The sequence below is a fragment of the Lolium rigidum genome, chromosome 1, assembly GCF_022539505.1.
Source record: "Lolium rigidum isolate FL_2022 chromosome 1, APGP_CSIRO_Lrig_0.1, whole genome shotgun sequence".
In the NCBI taxonomy this organism is placed as follows: Eukaryota; Viridiplantae; Streptophyta; class Magnoliopsida; order Poales; family Poaceae; genus Lolium; species Lolium rigidum.
Window position 1 is genome coordinate 175,473,611 of NC_061508.1, and position 8,648 is coordinate 175,482,258.

At 44.1% G+C, this 8,648-nt stretch overlaps 1 long non-coding RNA gene across 1 annotated transcript; it reads right to left on the reverse strand.

Annotated features, from left to right (window-relative positions):
- Positions 1 to 6,041: 6,041 nt before the first annotated feature.
- Positions 6,042 to 7,035, reverse strand: LOC124682756. Its single transcript, XR_006996416.1, has 3 exons — positions 6,595 to 7,035; positions 6,187 to 6,245; positions 6,042 to 6,105 (listed from the first exon to the last, which is right to left on the reverse strand). It is a non-coding gene; the product is annotated as an uncharacterized LOC124682756 (long non-coding RNA).
- Positions 7,036 to 8,648: the final 1,613 nt, after the last annotated feature.

The following is an 8,648-nucleotide window of genomic DNA, read 5'->3' on the forward strand; positions in this document are numbered from 1 at the left end:
CGCTGCGGCAGGAGATCAACTACATGGTGGCTCATTCGCTGCACCGCCACTCCGAGAGCCCGGTGAACACCTTGGAGCGTGTCGCTGCGCGTCGTCCGAGGAAATCATGAGTCACCGGTACTCCCCGTCGGGACCGGCTCGGGGACTTTCAAAGGAGAGATGCCGCTCCAGCCCCAGCCGTTCGCATGGGTAGCACCGGAACTGCCGAACTCATCGGCATACGTCGTCTACAAGGTTGGTGGTGATCCTAGTGACTACCAATTCCTACCTGAGCCGCCTAAGGAGATCCCGCACGGATACACGTGCGCATACGTACCGGACCGCAACGCCCGGGCACTCTCGAACCGAGGCTGCAATATCAGCGGCCTCGGGGACGGCAGGAGGAACGTCAGGAGCCGATCCTGAGAAGCAATCGTGGCTGGCTAAGTACGCCACCCCGACGAACCTCCAAAGCCCAGCTCCTGCAGTTGGCTTAGAACCGGAAAAGCAAGCATGGCTGGTCAAGTATGCCACCCCGGCGAATCTTCAGGGTTCGACACCTTCAGCCATCACAGCGGATCAGATTTGCACAATTCTGAAAGATCAGTTCGGTATGATGCCGAAAAGGAAAGCGTTCGGCTACACCAAGCCGTACCCCAACAGCCTACGAACCGATCCCGCTGCCACCCAAATATCGGCTCCCGGACTTCACAAAGTTCAGTGGGTCAGATGGGTCCAGCTCCATCGAGCATGTGAGCCGATATTTGGCACAGCTGGGCACGATCTCAGCGTCAGACGAGTTGCGCGTGAGGTTCTTCTCACGAGTCCCTCACAGGATCGGCTTTCGGGTGGTACACATCGCTACCACCGAACTCCATCCAAACTTGGAAGCAGTTGGAAGAGCAGTTCCATGAGCAGTATCATTCAGAAGCTTCCGAGTCTAGCATTGCCGATCTAGCACAACTACGTCAGAAGCGCGGAGAAACTGTGACAGAATACATCCAGCGCTTCAGGACCATTAGGAACCGATGCTTTTCGGTTCGTATAACTGAAAAGGAAGCAGTCGAGTTGGCAGTAGCAGGCCTTGCAACACAGCTCAAGGACATGGCTGATGGCGTGTATTTCACACGTTCGTTGGGCAACCCCAAGAGGAAGGTATGATGCGCACAGCAGCAAGTTTTCCCTCAGAAAGAAACCAAGGTTTATCGAACCAGGAGGAGCCAAGAAGCACGTTGAAGGTTGATGGCGGCGGGATGTAGTGCGGCGCAACACCGGAGATTCCGGCGCCAACGTGGAACCTGCACAACACAACCAAAGTACTTTGCCCCAACGAAACGAGTGAGGTTGTCAATCTCACCGGCTTGCTGTAACAAAGGATTAACCGTATTGTGTGGAAGATGATTGTTTGCAGAGAAAACAGTAAAAACAAGTATTGCGATAGATTGTATTTCGAGTAAAGAGAATTGGACCGGGGTCCACGATTCACTAGAGGTGTCTCTCCCATAAGACGAACAGCATGTTGGGTGAACAAATTACGGTTGGGCAATTGACAAATAAAGAGAGCATGACCATGCACATACATATCATGATGAGTATAGTGAGATTTAATTGGGCATTACGACAAAGTACATAGACCGCCATCCAACCGCATCTATGCCTAAAAAGTCCACCTTCAGAGTTATCATCCGAACCCCTCCAGTATTAAGTTGCAAAGCAACGGACAATTGCATTAAGTATGGTGCGTAATGTAATCAACAACTACATCCTTAGACATAGCATCAATGTTTTATCCCTAGTGGCAACAGCACAACACAACCTTAGAACTTTTCATCACTTGTCCCGAGTGTCAATGCGGGCATGAACCCACTATCGAGCATAAGTACTCCCTCTTGGAGTTAAAAGTAAAAACTTGGCCGAGCCTCTACTAGAAACGGAGAGCATGCAAGATCATAAACAACACATAAGCATAACTTTGATAATCAACATAACAAGTATTCTCTATTCATCGGATCCCAACAAACGCAACATATAGAATTACATATAGATGATCTTGATCATGATAGGCAGCTCACAAGATCCGACAATGATAGCACAATGGGGAGAAGACAACCATCTAGCTACTGCTATGGACCCATAGTCCAGGGGTAGACTACTCACTCATCACTCCGGAGGCGACCATGGCGGTGTAGAGTCCTCCGGGAGATGATTCCCTCTCCGGCAGGGTGCCGGAGGCGATCTCCAGGATCCCCCGAGATGGGATCGGCGGTGACGGCGTCTCAGTAATGTTTTCCGTATCGTGGCTCTCGGTACTGGGGGTTTCGTCACGGAGGCTTTAAGTAGGCGGAAGGGCAAGTCGAGAGGCGGCACGGGGGGCCCACACCACAGGGCCGCGCGGCCAAGGGGGGGCCGCGCCGCCCTAGGGTTTGGCTCCCCCGTGGCCCCTCTTCGTCTCTCCTTCGGACTTCTGGAAGCTTCGTGAGAAAATAGGCCTCTGGGCTTTTATTTCGTCCAATTCCGAGAATATTTCTTTACTAGGATTTCTGAAACCAAAAACAGCGAGAAAATAGCAAGCGGCACTTCGGCATCTTGTTAATAGGTTAGTTCCATAAAATGCACGAATATGACATAAAGTGTGCATAAAACATGTAGATAACATCAATAATGTGGCATGGAACACAAGAAATTATCGATACGTTGGAGACGTATCGGCATCCCTAAGCTTAGTTTCGCTCGTCCCGAGCGAGGTAAAACGATAACAAAGATAATTTCGGAGTGACATGCCATCATAGACTTGATCATACTATTTGTAAAGCATATGTAGAGAATGCAGCGATCAAAACAATGTGTATGACATGAGTAAACAAGTGAATCATAAAGCAAAGACTTTTCATGAATAGCACTTCAAGACAAGCATCAATAAGTCTTGCATAAGAGTTAACTCATAAAGCAATAATTCAAAGTAAAGGTATTGAAGCAATACAAAAGAAGATTAAGTTTCAGCGGTTGCTTTCAACTTGTAACATGTATATCTCATGGATATTGTCAACATAGAGTAATATAATAAGTGCAATAAGCAAGTATGTAAGAATCAATGCACAGTTCACACAAGTGTTTGCTTCTTGAGGTGGAGAGAAATAGGTGAACTGACTCAACATTGAAAGTAAAAGAATGGTCCTCATAGAGGAAAAGCATCGATTGCTATATTTGTGCTAGAGCTTTGATTTTGAAAACATGAAACAATTTTGTCAACGGTAGTAATAAAGCATATGCATCATGTAAATTATATCTTATAAGTTGCAAGCCTCATGCATAGTGTACTAATAGTGCTCGCACCTTGTCCTAATTAGCTTGGACTACCTGGATTATCACCGCAATACATATACTTTAACCAAGTTTCACAAAGGGGTACCTCTATGCCGCTCGTACAAAGGTCTAAGGAGAAAGCTCGCATTTGGATTTCTCGCTTTTGATTATTCTCAACTTAGACATCCATACCGGGACAACATAGACAACAGATAATGGACTCCTCTTTTAATGCTTTAAGCATTTGACAACAATTAATTCTTTTCTCATTAGAGATTTGAGGATATTTGTCCAAAACTTAAACTTCCACCATGAATCATGGCTTTAGTTAGCGGCCCAATGTTCTTCTCTCACAATATGCATGCTCAAACCATTCAACTCAGTGTAGATCGCCCTTACTTCAGACAAGACGAACATGCATAGCAACTCACATGAAATTCAACAATGAGTTGATGGCGTTCCCCAGTAAACATGGTTATCGCACAACAAGCAACTTAATAAGAGATAAAGTGCATAATTACATATTCAATACCACAATAGTTTTTAAGCTATTTGTCCCATGAGCTATATATTGCAAAGGTGAATGATGGAATTTTAAAGGTAGCACTCAAGCAATTTACTTTGGAATGGCGGGAAAATACCATGTAGTATAGGTAGGTAAGGTGGACACAAATGGCATAGTGGTTGGCTCAAGTATTTTGGATGCATGAGAAGTATTCCCTCTCGATACAAGGTTTAGGCTAGCAAGGCTTATTTGAAACAAACACGAGGATGAACGGTACAGCAAAACTCACATAAAAGACATATTGAAAGCATTATAAGACTCTACACCGTCTTCCTTGTTGTTCAAACTCAATACTAGAAATTATCTAGACCTTAGAGAAACCAAATATGCAAACCAAATTTTAGCATGCTCTATGTATTTCTTCATTAATGGGTGCAAAGCATATGATGCAAGAGCTTAAACATGAGCACAACAATTCCCAAGTATCACATTACCCAAGACATTTATAGCAATTACTACATGTATCATTTTCCAATTCCAACCATATAACAATTTAACGAAGGAGAAACTTCGCCATGAATACTATGAGTAGAAACCAAGGACATATTTGTCCATATGCTACAGCGGAGCGTGTATCTCTCCCATGAAGTGAATGCTAGGATCCATTTTATTCAAACAAAACAAAAAACAAAAACAAACCGACGCTCCAAGAAAAAGCACATAAGATGTGGCCGAATAAAAATGTAGTTTCGGGGAGGAACCCGATAATTTGTTGATGAAGAAGGGGATGCCTTGGGCATCCCCAAGCTTAGACGCTTGAGTCTTCTTGATATATGCAGGGGTGAACCACCGGGTGCATCCCCAAGCTTAGAGCTTTCACTCTCCTTGATCATGTTGCATCATACTCCTCTCTTGCACTACTGCAGAATAGGCTACCAGTGACAAGCTCAAAAGGCTTGTTAGTGACAGGCAAAGTGCCTGTCACTAATGACTAGTCACTGGTATCAAGTTACTAGTGACAGGCATGTGCCCGTCACTAGTGTGTGCATACTACTGACAGGCAAAAAGAAATGCCTGTCACTAGTTCGAATTTCGATAATAAAAAAAATAAATGCTATTTCCACAAATATTCCAGATATCACAATAAGATGTTAGAGAAAATAAAATGCATTTTTCACAAATATTTCAAATTGCACAATAAGATGTTTACCAATGATACGTTCACATCACCCAATATGACAATACATTTGCGCAAAAGTTGTAATCTATCTCATCAATGTCTTCATGTACATGCAGCTTGTCTCCGTTTTGATATCTTCTTTTCCATCTTCATTTTACACAGATGGTTTGTTTGATGGTAGGACCTGGTCGAGCATGGCCTCACACTACTTCACAAGCTGGTACAGGTCAGTGGTGAAGAAAGGTTTTTTTCGAGAGTAAGTGGTGAAGAAAGGTTGAAGCGTCACATTTTGAATGAAGGGGAGACGGGTAAGGGCCCCATTTCTCTTGTCATACTTCTTGAGAATCTTGATCAGTCCTGTAATGGCAAAAGGGAAAATAAGCATCATAGATAATGAAAAATCAAAGGAATTAAGGGGCTCCGTAAAATCTTAGACAGAGTAGAGCAAAACATGGGCATATAGGTAGCCAGAACAGTAGAAGGTTTTGACATATTTCAAATGTCATACAGATCACGTTAGTCTGTGGCTGTTTCTGTTTAATGTTATCTGAAAAATAGAGCGCTTACTTGTGTCATAATGCAGAAACTACATAAATAATGGAGTCACTGGGCGAACTGCTGGGCGAGCTGGGTGTTGTAGTGTCGTTGCAGCTCCATGAAGTACAATTCTGATGTGGAATCGACGCTTCGATGTTGGGTTGCAAAAGAAGATCGCAGATGCATAAAAAAGGTGGAAGAATTGCTAAGTCCATGGCGCGGTAGGTTACCATAGGGTGCTCCCAAGTTAAACTTGCATCAAAATTCTAAACTAGCAGGTCTTATCATAATTTCCCGAAACTATTTGCGGTGTGCGACTATTAGAGACATTAAAGCAGGGAAGCTCACAAAAGAAAGCTTGAGCAGTGAAAGCAATACCTTATACCTCATGTGCATTGCATATTCGGTAAGCATAACAGTATACTATTACAGGTGCAGCAGAAGCATTTAAGAACGCAAACAAGTATTAAATCAAATGCACACTTACTGGTGGCATTACTGAAAGCGATAACAGGTACACGTGGACCAGGTACAGGCGTTGCAGTTCAGTCGCTTCTTCCATTTGGGCCAATATGTCATGTAGCGTCACAAAGTAATCATCCTGCAAAAATATTAGCATTCATTATGAAGCTGTACGTAATTTATAGAAAGTATGTTTTATGCAAAAGAAAGATGACTTCACCTCGCGCTTCACATATGAAGGTCCAACACATAAGATATCAATGTCTGCTGCAGGCACACCTAACAAAGAGGTCATTATGAAGTACCCTCGGTTAAATTTGCCAACAAGGGAAATATTTACTCAGGAAGGCTGAAAGAAACCATACTGTAACAGGCTTACAGAAACTTATGCAAGTACGTATTAGAACATAAAACTAACCAAATTATGAATTTATGTGTTATGCTGAAAGGTGCATGGAGAGCCTAAAGTTCCGGTACTCTCGTAGAAGTTCAGTTGGTGTCTATGGTTGCCTACTAGCCTGCCATTGATGCAGGGGTTCATGAGCTTGCCCACTGTGCCATGAGGCGACATGATCTTGAAAATTACTGTACGCATGTTGGCTGTCCAATTGTGAGTGTGGTTGCTTACCAGGCAGCCAGGATGGCTGAGCTTGCTGGCTATGCCGTGGAGCAGCACTGGCTTGATGGCTACCATTCTCCAGTAGCCTCTCAACAGAAGATGGTGGTTGCCAATAAGATCCATGTTGTGGTACGATGCATCCACCTAGGCCCTCTTCCACTTCGATGGTTGTTCTTGTGACTTAGTTTCTTCTGCGGTACCTTCTTCAGATTCAAAAGCAGAAGGTGAATCGGAAAAATCAACAGAATGTACTCTGCCTATAATTTTCTTTCAAGGGTAATAATTTTCAAGCTGAAACTTCGGAAAATAACTTTTCTACTAGTGCCCATAAAACATCTTGGTTTTCTGTCAGTGAACCTAAAGTGCCTTTGTGAATATGGTTGTCATCATGAGTAAACATCAGTTATGACAGAGTGATGATAATAGCAGCCTGCACTAAAACATCAGGTAAAGTGGGTTCTGCTCATATCAATAATAGTACTACAATGATTAGGGAATAACTCAAGTGCTACTTTAATAGATGCAACCTATCGAATGTTATGTTATGCAGGTATAAATGTGTTTTGACATTGTTGCCGTGCACTTAAAATCTATGTCAAAAGATCCTGAATCCGTGCTCTAGCATAGATTACTTGCATAATACAAGTGCAAGCAAATACATCTCTATTTTTAAGTAGGTCTAAAATATATATACGCATTCATTTGCTAGCTTCTTGTGTTGTACTTCTACATGGAGTACCCACTCAAGTGAGGAGCAAGTGCATAGTATTTTTAGACTGCCACTACCTACCCACTCCAATTTTATGAGTATGTCTTTCTTAAAATGCCAAGAGTTTGCCTTGTCGAGTTGTTGTGGTCTGTAAAACTATCTGCAACTCTGTACCAGATACTACATAGCTAGCCAAAGTCCAACAGAACCAAGTAAATAGCAAGTTCTGATTGCAGTTAGAAGCTTTGTACTAGTACATCACAATCACATGATTTTTCTTATTCTTTCTGTGACAACCACAAACACACTATGGTGACTACATGGAAAAAATTGTACTAAAACTAATCTGAAGCACATGCTTCTTCTTATACTTTTTTCTGCCAACAGCAAACACATTTTAGGAACTAATTGCAATCAAAACTTATTGCTAACTTGGCTCTATTGAAAAAATGCTACAGATCTATTTTCGTTCCATTCAATACACACGAAAAAGGCTGTTGGAAGTCAACAAAGAACTTATGCAGCAGGTTTCAAATCTAGTAATGAATACTCAAACTGCAGAATTTGGAGGCTGCTACTGCGCTGCATATGTGGGCAGTCCAAGTGTACCCAATCCGATCCGAACCACCAAGTGATTGCAGCCCTGCAGTCAATCTAGCTAGTACTGCTCTACAAACAGCATCAAATTGGTGTTCTTTTTACATGACGGGCAGAATACTGCAAGGTCACTTCGTCCTGCGACTCGATCTGAATAAATGGGATGCGAGTTCTCACCTGCTGCTGCGCGGCGGCGACCTTGCTGACGCCGGAGGAGACGGCCAGGAACGCGGGGAAGGAGGGCGGCGGCGTTGGAGTGGGCTGGCGCCGCGGCGTTTGGGACGGGGGACAGGGCGGCCGGCGTTGGAGGGGTTGGGGCGCTGCGTTTGGGATGGGGCACAGGGAGGCCGGCGCTGTGTTCCGTACGGGGTGCAGCACGACCGGCGACAGGCGCGGAGTTGCTACCCGGAGAGTTGGTTGACAAAATAAATCTAACGAGTCTCAAATCGTGGAGATCCGGACTCCGCCTCGACCTCGCCCGTCGCTCGAGGGAGAGAGACCCACCAAGTGGCCCGGCCATGGGCCGCGTGGGTATGTCCAGTGACAGGCATTTCAGGGACCCCGTCACTAAGTAACTTTTTTATTTGGCCGGTCTCTAGGAAAAAACAGTAATGACAGGTATTTTAATACGCCTGTCACTAGTATAAAATACCAGTGACAGGCTTATTTTTGCCCGTCGCTAGGAGTACTTACTAGTGACCAGCACTATTTTTCCCGTCACTAATGATATGGCGGCTATAAGCCTTTTTGCAGTAGT